At 42.7% G+C, this 11093-nt stretch overlaps 1 long non-coding RNA gene across 1 annotated transcript; it reads left to right on the plus strand.

Annotated features, from left to right (window-relative positions):
* Positions 1-8420: 8420 nt before the first annotated feature.
* Positions 8421-10164, plus strand: LOC127935136 (uncharacterized). The gene is made up of 3 exons (XR_008147990.1): positions 8421-8556; positions 9642-9842; positions 10027-10164. It is a non-coding gene; the product is annotated as an uncharacterized LOC127935136 (long non-coding RNA).
* The last annotated feature ends 929 nt before the right edge of the window (positions 10165-11093 follow it).

The raw sequence follows: 11093 nt of genomic DNA on the forward strand, positions 1-11093 counted from the left end.
GAGAGTGAACAATATAAAAAAGAGAGTGAACAATATAAAAAAAGAGAGTGAACAATATAAAAAAGAGAGTGAACAGTATAAAAAAGAGTGAACAATATAAAAAAAGAGTGAACAATATAAAAAGAGAGTGAACAATATAAAAAAGAGAGTGAACAGTATAAAAAAGAGTGAACAATATAAAAAAAGAGAGTGAACAATATAAAAAAGAGAGTGAACAGTATAAAAAAGAGTGAACAATATAAAAAAAGAGTGAACAATATAAAAAAGAGAGTGAACAATATAAAAAAAGAGGGTGAACAATATAAAAAAGAGAGTGAACAATATAAAAAAGAGAGTGAACAATATAAAAAAGAGAGTGAACAATATATAAAAAAAGAGGGTGAACAATATAAAAAAGAGAGTGAACAATATAAAAAAGAGAGTGAACAATATAAAAAAGAGAGTGAACAGTATAAAAAAAGAGAGTGAACAATATAAAAAAGAGAGTGAACAATATAAACTACTGGTTTCGTCTGGTCAGAGGAGAACTGACCCCCAACTGAGCCTGGTTTCTCCCAAGGTTTTTTTCTCCATTCTGTCACCGATGGAGTTTCGGTTCCTTGCCGCTGTCGCCTCTGGCTTGCTTAGTTGGGGTCACTTCATCTACAGCGATATCATTGACTTGATTGCAAATAAATGCACAGACACTATTTAAACTGAACAGAGATGACATAACTGAATTCAATGATGAACTGCCTTTAACTATCATTTTGCATTATTAAGACACTGTTTTCCTAATGAATGTTGTTCAATTGCTTTTACGCAATGTATTTTGTTTAAAGCGCTATATAAATAAAGGTGATTGATTGATTGATAAAAAAAGAGAGTGAACAATATAAAAAAAAGAGAGTGAACCATATAAAAAAAGAGAGTGAACACTATAAAAAAAGAGAGTGAACAGTATAAAAAAGAGAGTGAACAATATAAAAAAGAGAGTGAACAATATAAAAAAGAGAGTGAACAGTATAAAAAAAGTGTCACGATTGGTATTGGGAAAACACAAAGAGAGGGTAGATCCAAATGCAGGTAAGGGTTTTATTTAAACAGAGGGGTAAATACAAAATAAACAGTCATGAGAGACAAATCAAACAAAAAGGGAACCGGATGAAACGGGGAACTCGGAAGAACGGGAAGGTAGAGGAAGTCTGGTGGAACGAGAGAATGAGACACATAGGGTAAGGCAAAGCAAGACTGATGGACCTGAAACACAATGACGTCAAACAAGGACTCCGTAACATAGACTAAGACAGACTGGGTATTTATACACAGAAGGATAATTGGGAAACAGGAGACAGGTGGGGTGAACAATCAAACACGTAACAAGGAGGAAGGTGACCATAAAAGGGAACAGGAAGTGATCTGGGACAGACACCGTGAGAAGGAGGACATCTAGTGGAACCCCGGGGAACAACAACCCAGACACTGTGACAGTACCCCCCCTCTACGGAGCGGCTACCAGACGCTTAAAGACAAAACATGACACAGAGACCAGGAGGGAGGCGGACAGGTGGAGGCTCAGGGGGAGGGACGGAGGGCCAGAAAAGGAACACAAGGGGAACAAACACCAGAAATGATACATAAAACCGGGAGACCAGGAGGGAGGAGGACCGGAGGAGGTACAGGGGGAGGGACGGAGGGCCAGACTAAACTAAAAGGAACAGACAGAAACAGAACTCAAAAAACACAAAACATAAGTCCATGAAGGACATGTTGAGGCGTCCACTAGGACGGAGCAGATGACCACCACAGCCGTGTGGTCAAGGCCAGAGCCCTCCAGGGCGGAGCGGAAGACCACCATGGCCTTGTGGTCAAAGTCAAAGCCCTCCAGGGCGGAGCGGAAGACCACCACGTCTCTGTGGTCGAGGCCGGAGTCCACCAGGGCGGAGCAGAAGACCACCACGTCCTCATGGTCATCACCAGAGTCCCCCAGGGTGGAGCGGACGACCACCACGTCCTCGTGGTCACCGCCAGAGTCCCCCAGGGCGGAGCGGATGACCACCACGTCCTCGTGGTCACCGCCAGAGTCTCCCAGGGCGGAGCCGAAGACCACCACGGCCTTGTGGTCACCGCCTCGGGAACTGTAACGGACACCGCATCGGGAACTGCATCGGGCACCGCCTCGGGAACTGCATCGGGCACCGCCTCGGGAACTGCATCGGGCACCGCCTCGGGAACCGCCTCGGGAACTGCATCGGGCACCGCCTCGGGAACAGCATCGGGCACCGCCTCGGGAACCGCATCGGGCACCGCCTCGGGAACTGCATCGGGCACCGCCTCGGGAACTGCCTCGGGAGCCGCCTCGGGAACAACATCGGGCACCGCCTCGGGAACAGCCTCGGGCACCGCCTCCGGAACCGCATCGGGCACCGCCTCGGGAACTGCATCGGGCACCGCCTCGGGAACTGCATCGGGCACCGCCTCGGGAACTGCATCGGGCACCGCCTCGGAGACAGCATCGGGCACCGCCTCGGGCTCCGCCTCGGAGACAGCATCGGGCACCGCCTCGGGCTCCGCCTCGGGAACTGCATCGGGCACCGCCTCGGGAACTGCATCGGGCACCGCCTCGGGAACTGCATCGGGCACCGCCTCGGGAACTGCATCGGGCACCGCATCGAGCTCCGCCTCGGGAACCGCATCAGGCACCGCCTCGGGAACTGCATCGGGCTCCGCCTCGGGAATTGCATCGGGCTCCGCCTCGGGAATTGCATCGGGCTCCGCCTCGGGAACAGCATCGGGCTCCGCCTCGGGAACAGCATCGGGCTCCGCCTCGGGAACAGCATCGGGCTCCGCCTCGGGAACAGCATCGGGCTCCGCCTCGGGAACAGCATCGGGCTCCGCCTCGGGAACAGCATCGGGCTCCGCCTCGGGAACTGCATCGGGCTCCGCCTCGGGAACTGCATCGGGCTCCGCCTCGGGAACTGCATCGGGCACCGCCTCGGGGACTGCATCGGGCACCGCCTCGGAGACTGCATCGGGCACCGCCTCGGAGACTGCATCGGGCACCGCCTCGGAGACAGCATCGGGCACCGCCTCGGAGACAGCATCGGGCACCGCCTCGGGCTCCGCCTCGGGAACTGCATCGGGCTCCGCCTCGGGAACTGCATCGGGCACCGCCTCGGGAACTGCATCGGGCACCGCCTCGGAGACAGCATCGGGCACCGCCTCGGGCTCCGCCTCGGGAACTGTATCGGGCTCCGCCTCGGAGACAGCATCGGGCACCGCCTCGGGCTCCGCCTCGGGAACTGCATCGGGCACCGCCTCGGGAACTGCATCGGGCACCGCCTCGGGAACTGCATCGGGAACTGCATCGAGCTCCGCCTCGGGAACTGCATCGGGCACCGCCTCGGGAACTGCATCGGGCACCGCCTCGGGAACTGCATCGGGCACCGCCTCGGGAACTGCATCGGGCTCCGCCTCGGGAACTGCATCGGGCTCCGCCTCGGGAATTGCATCGGGCTCCGCCTCGGGAATTGCATCGGGCTCCGCCTCGGGAACAGCATCGGGCTCCGCCTTGGGAACAGCATCGGGCTCCGCCTCGGGAACAGCATCGGGCTCCGCCTCGGGAACAGCATCGGGCTCCGCCTCGGGAACAGCATCGGGCTCCGCCTCGGGAACAGCATCGGGCTCCGCCTCGGGAACAGCATCGGGCTCCGCCTCGGGAATTGCATCGGGCTCTGCCTCGGGAACAGCATCGGGCTCCGCCTCGGGAACAGCATCGGGCACCGCCTCGGGAACTGCATCGGGCACCGCCTCGGGAACTGCATCGGGCTCCGCCTCGGGAACTGCATCGGGAACTGCATCGGGCTCCGCCTCGGGAACTGCATCGGGCACCGCCTCGGGAACTGCATCGGGCACCGCCTCGGGAACTGCATCGGGCACCGCCTCGGGAACTGCATCGGGCACCGCCTCGGGAACTGCATCGGGCTCCGCCTCGGGAACTGCATCGGGCACCGCCTCGGAAACAGCATCGGGCACCGCCTCGGAGACTGCATCGGGCACCGCCTCGGCCTCCGGAACATTAGCGGGCACCGCATCGGGAACGGCCTCGGCCATGGCCTCATGGACGGCAGCGGCCCGCTCGGGAACGTTCTCCGGGTCCTGAGGAACAGTAGCTGCCTGTCTCCTCCTCCGCCCTCTACGATGGGGAGTCGGTGGCGTTGAGTCGGCCATCTTGTGCTGTGGTGCTGGGCTGGCGGCCATCTTGGGCTGTGACGCTAGGTTGGCGGCCATCTTGGGCTGTGGGGCTGGGCTGGTGGCCATCTTGGGTTGTGGGGCTGGGTTGGCGGCCATCCTGTGCTGTGGGGTTGGGGTGGCGGCCATCTTGTGCTGTGGGGCTGAGCTGGCAGCCTTGTCTGGACACTCTGGTGTGGTTGTTGCATCCCACTGGGCACGATGGTGCAGGTAATTGGTAAACCCCCAAAAGTCCAGTATCTCTAACCCCTTCATCTCCCATTGAGGTAAAGGATCATCCAGGCAATTATTAAATAAATCCTTTAGTGCTGCATCATTGTAACCTAGCCCGACTGCCATAGTCCAAAACAATTGCGCCAGGCCACCCACCTCACTTCCCTCTTGATGAAGGGTGATTAAGTTCCGGAATCTCCCCCTCCGTTCCTCCATGGTGGCTGGGGAACCGATTCGAAATCCCACACCGCTGGATCTAGGCATGACGGAGTCCTTCTGTCACGATTGGTATTGGGAAAACACAAAGAGAGGGTAGATCCAAATGCAGGTAAGGGTTTTATTTAAACAGAGGGGTAAATACAAAATAAACAGTCATGAGAGACAAATCAAACAAAAAGGGAACCGGATGAAACGGGGAACTCGGAAGAACGGGAAGGTAGAGGAAGTCTGGTGGAACGAGAGAATGAGACACATAGGGTAAGGCAAAGCAAGACTGATGGACCTGAAACACAATGACGTCAAACAAGGACTCCGTAACATAGACTAAGACAGACTGGGTATTTATACACAGAAGGATAATTGGGAAACAGGAGACAGGTGGGGTGAACAATCAAACACGTAACAAGGAGGAAGGTGACCATAAAAGGGAACAGGAAGTGATCTGGGACAGACACCGTGAGAAGGAGGACATCTAGTGGAACCCCGGGGAACAACAACCCAGACACTGTGACAAAAAGAGAGTGAACAGTATAAAAAAGAGAGTGAACAATATAAAAAAGAGAGTGAACAATATAAAAAAGAGAGTGAACAGTATAAAAAAGAGAGTGAACAATATAAAAAAGAGAGTGAACAATATAAAAAAGAGAGTGAACAATATAAAAAAAGAGAGTGAACAATATAAAAAAGAGAGTGAACAATATAAAAAAGAGAGTGAACAATATAAAAAAGAGAGTGAACAGTATAAAAAAGAGAGTGAACAATATAAAAAAAGAGAGTGAACAGTATAAAAAAGAGAGTGAACAGTATAAAAAAGAGAGTGAACCATATAAAAAAAGAGAGTGAACACTATAAAAAAAGAGAGTGAACAGTATAAAAAAGAGAGTGAACAATATAAAAAAGAGAGTGAACAATATAAAAAAGAGAGTGAACAGTATAAAAAAAGAGAGTGAACAGTATAAAAAAGAGAGTGAACAATATAAAAAAGAGAGTGAACAATATAAAAAAGAGAGTGAACAGTATAAAAAAGAGAGTGAACAATATAAAAAAGAGAGTGAACAATATAAAAAAGAGAGTGAACAATATAAAAAAAGAGAGTGAACAATATAAAAAAGAGAGTGAACAATATAAAAAAGAGAGTGAACAGTATAAAAAAGAGAGTGAACAGTATAAAAAAGAGAGTGAACAATATAAAAAAAGAGAGTGAACAGTATAAAAAAGAGAGTGAACAGTATAAAAAAGAGAGTGAACAATATAAAAAAGAGAGTGAACAATATAAAAAAGAGAGTGAACAGTATAAAAAAGAGAGTGAACAATATAAAAAAGAGGGTGAACAATATAAAAAAGAGAGTGAACAATATAAAAAAGAGAGTGAACAATATAAAAAAGAGAGTGAACAATATAAAAAAAGAGAGTGAACAATATAAAAAAGAGAGTGAACAATATAAACTACTGGTTTCGTCTGGTCAGAGGAGAACTGACCCCCAACTGAGCCTGGTTTCTCCCAAGGTTTTTTTCTCCATTCTGTCACCGATGGAGTTTCGGTTCCTTGCCGCTGTCGCCTCTGGCTTGCTTAGTTGGGGTCACTTCATCTACAGCGATATCATTGACTTGATTGCAAATAAATGCACAGACACTATTTAAACTGAACAGAGATGACATCACTGAATTCAATGATGAACTGCCTTTAACTATCATTTTGCATTATTGACACACTGTTTTCCTAATGAATGTTGTTCAATTGCTTTTACGCAATGTATTTTGTTTAAAGCGCTATATAAATAAAGGTGATTGATTGATTGATAAAAAAAGAGAGTGAACAATATAAAAAAAGAGAGTGAACCATATAAAAAAAGAGAGTGAACACTATAAAAAAAGAGAGTGAACAGTATAAAAAAGAGAGTGAACAATATAAAAAAGAGAGTGAACAATATAAAAAAGAGAGTGAACAGTATAAAAAAAGAGAGTGAACAGTATAAAAAAGAGAGTGAACAATATAAAAAAGAGAGTGAACAATATAAAAAAGAGAGTGAACAGTATAAAAAAGAGAGTGAACAATATAAAAAAGAGAGTGAACAATATAAAAAAGAGAGTGAACAATATAAAAAAAGAGAGTGAACAATATAAAAAAGAGAGTGAACAATATAAAAAAGAGAGTGAACAATATAAAAAAGAGAGTGAACAGTATAAAAAAGAGAGTGAACAATATAAAAAAAGAGAGTGAACAGTATAAAAAAGAGAGTGAACAGTATACAAAAGAGAGTGAACAATATAAAAAAGAGAGTGAACAATATAAAAAAGAGAGAACAATATAAAAAAAGAGAGTGAACAATATAAAAAAAGATTCACTTTCATAATGTTTGAATAATATAATATAATATAATATAGTATAATATATATAGCTTAATTGTTTCTCTTAAATGTAAAAAATATTTTTAGTTAAATATAATATATTTTATACATCATTTATTATCTTTAATTACTGAGAAATAAAACTATTATTTTATTAAAATCAAAGTATATGTATGGTATAATATTGTATGATCATATAAATAAAGTTTTCATTTGAAAATCTTGTATGTTTGTGAAAGTTACCTATGAATACAGCCACAGTTTATCAGTTACTGAGGCTGATCAAACATTGTGAAGATTTGTTAGTTATTGCTGTCACTCTACAAGCAGACAGATATATTTCTGTTATGATCTGTTTCCATGTCTGTGGTGTTTTTGTGGTTCATCTTTGGGTTTCATCTCCACGATGAAGAATCCAAAGTCGTCGCCCACGAAACATACAGAAATGAACTGAAACAAGCAGTGAAAACCAAATGAGACGCTTTTACATCACAGAATGTTGTTACTGAATATCAAACACTTTCATTTTTTTTCTCACCTAATAAAACTAGGTGACAAAAATGGAGAGGAAGATGGAGAGGAAGATGAAGATGCCATCAGACGTGCTCCTGTTTGCAGCGTTATCAGGACGGCATGTGTGGAGCGATTGTCCTGAAAAACAAACAGCATCTAAATTTTATCATTTCATACCTTGTTGTATTTTTCTTTATAATAAACAACATTTTAACATGTGAAATTATCAACAGACTCACCAGGAGTCGGGCTGAATTCATCTGGAGACAGACAGAGATCTGATGGACAGAGAATACAGCTTATCATGCTAACATCATTATCTTCTATAAAGACTTATACTTCATGTATTCATCAAGGATGCATTAAATTAATCAAAAGTGACAGCAAAGACATATATAATGTTACAAAAGATTTACATCTCGGATAAATGCTGTCGTTTTGAAATTTCTATTCATCTGTGAATACTGAAAAAGTTATAGCTTCAAATGAATCAACAGATTAGACTGATTTCTGAAGATCATGTGACACTGAAGACTGGAGGAATGATGAGTTTTACATTAGAATAATATTCCACTGTTTTTACTGTATTTTCAATCAAATAATGCAAGCTTAGTGAGCAGAGAAGCTTCTTTCAAGATATTTTAACATCTCCAAAGTTAAGTATTTAATACTAACATCTGGGGAAAATTAAACTGAACAGATTTGATTTTCATAGAGTGAATTATTTTTGCACTCACCCTTACAAATAATTTCCTCAGAGTGCTGCAGAGAGACACAGGTGAGAAGACGTGAGAAACACTTGCTAAAACAACACTGCGCTTCATCGCAGTCTCTATCGTGCATCACTTATGTAACAGAATTCCTCACCTTCAGTGAAGCAAAATCCATCTGGAAAATGACATGAGTGTGTTTTCCTCTCAGAATGAGGGACTGGGGTCCTTTATAATGAACTCTGGACTCATCCACGCCTCCAGTTTCATCAACCACCACTATATCCTAAAGATCAGAAAGACTTCATATACAGCTTGAGATGTGAGAAGAGTTTTCGCCATATTTCATGTTTTTGACTGATATTCATAATTAGTGATATTTCTAGAGTGTGATGAAGATCATATAATGATGGAAGCCCATTTCAAAGAAAAAAAAAATGCTTTGGTGAATCATAATCATGACAAAAAGTTAAACTTATGACATAAAATTTCATTTTTTTAAAAGTAAAGGAAAAAGGTAGGATTTTATTAGTCATAATTTTAATTTTTTGCAATTTTTTAATCTAAAAAACTATGTTGTAAATGTTTTGTCATAATTGACCTAGAATGTCTTTATTTCCCCTTTTGTATATAATACTTTCAACTTTTTATGCCATAATTATGACACAATATCATAATTTTCTTTTTGCCATAAATATGCCACATAAATATGAGATTTTTGGCATTTCATAATTTTGATTTGTGCAATCATAATGTATCATAATTATGTTTTATATCATACTTTCAATTTTGTCTCATAATTGTAACGCAGTATGTCATAATTTAGTTTTTTTTTTAACATCACATGGCTTTTTATGTCACAATTTATGTTTTATCTCATAAAAACTTTTTATCTCATAGTTGTGACTTATTATGCCATAATTTAAACTCTTTATCTCATAATTGACTTAACGTATCATAATTTCCCTTTCAGTCGGTCACACTCTACGTTACGTCAGAAATATGTAACTATTTCTGTCTCTGTTCCCTCCTTCAGGGAACGAGGGTTACATACATAACGAGACGTTTCCCTTTTATGTCATCATTTTAACTTCTTCCTCTTGTATCTATGGTTTAGTGTCTTAGAATTATGAATTCTTATCTCATAACTGACTTTGCATACCATAATTTTCTCCTTTTATCTCATAGTTGACTTGTAATTATAACATTATCTCATGATTGTTTTTTTTTTGCCATAGTTATGACTTTGCATACCATAATTTTCTCTTTTTATCTCATAATTGACTTGTAATTATGACATTATCTCGTGTTTTTTTGTGCCATAGTTATGACTCTGCATGCCATAATTTTCTCTTTTTATCTCATAATTGTGTCTTTTGATGTATTTTATTTTCTTCTGGGGCAGAGATGGTCAGACTCACGTCAGCGCTCCAGTGCTGGTGACTGGTCGGGTCTGGACGCTCACTCAGCTCAAAGGAGGACGAGTCGTTGGTAAAATCTCTTCTGCAGCACGAGAGAGCGTCTTGTCCAGACGGCATTGCCAGCAGATCTACAGGAACAAGATCACAAGCATGAACACCTCCACCAGTAATTGAGGAAACCCCTACTGTGAGTTTAAGGATGTTAGAGTTTCCTGTGGGTTTGAGCTGGACATCATTGCTTGTCTGTGCATGCTTGTTTGATGCACCTGCATTTCTTAGTTGTTCTCCTGTGAACATTTACAATCATGAATTTGGCAGATGCTTTTACCCAAAGTGACTTACACTGCATTCAATGCCCTGTGTCTGATCAGTTCATGCATTTCCTGGGAATCAAACTCGCGATGCTGGTGTTCCAAGCACCATGATTTACCGTATGAGCTACAGGAATACTATCCCGATCTGAAAACCTGCTCATCTGCTCATGTGTCTTACATCAAAGAAGATCAGACAGTTGCACAGAAGCTCATTAAAGTCTCTGAAACGCAATGAGAGTATGAGTTTGGCTTTTACCTGTCAAAAGAAAACCAAGCATTCCCAACATGAATATCCCTGCTAACAATAACATCGAGCAAGAAGTTAAGTTCTTCTTCTTTAACTTTTAAAATGATCAAGTTCATAAAGCTTCACAGACTGCAAGAAAACAAACTATACTTACATGTGTACATTAGGATGCAGCTTCTGATCTTCCTTTTGTGTGCCATTGAGAGATTTATAACTCGTCTCTATACTGTGCTGTGAAAAAGAAAGAAAGAAAAAAGTATCTATCTATCTATCTATCAGTACTTTGCACTTCACACTACAATTAAACTATAATTAAGTCCAAGTGCCTAGGAACTTTCCCTAAGAGGAGTGAGTAAATGAAAACGTCCAATCATATTTCACTCAGTTTATATATATATATAGCCAGAATTTAATAAGCCATAATTATAATTACTTTTTCCTTCCGTTACAATGTATGTAGTTGGAAACACAATATCTCTTGTAACTAAGAAATCAAATAGTTATTTTAGTATAGAACCAAAAGAGCTCCGATTTAAAAAAAAAAAGATATATATACAAAGGTTTTTGTTTTTTTTACGCCCTAAAAAATTAAATAAAATGTTCTACCGGGTAGTGTGTTTTTTTTTTTAATTTATCTCACTGTGATTATTCCCTCGTGTGATATCCACCATTGGTTTTTCATCACGTGCATTTCTTCTACTGCCCATATCTGAAAACCATATTGGTTTCACTTCTCTGCAGCACCACTACTGCCATCTGCTGGATAATAATATGCAGTTATATCAGTTATACTCGTGGACAAGGGCACAAAATCCTTTTGTCCTCCTTTTGGAGCATTCCCAGCATTTCAAAAAGTGTCCTGTTGAATTGCTCCACA

This window comes from Carassius gibelio, chromosome A19 (assembly GCF_023724105.1).
Source record: "Carassius gibelio isolate Cgi1373 ecotype wild population from Czech Republic chromosome A19, carGib1.2-hapl.c, whole genome shotgun sequence".
Classification (NCBI taxonomy): Eukaryota; Metazoa; Chordata; class Actinopteri; order Cypriniformes; family Cyprinidae; genus Carassius; species Carassius gibelio.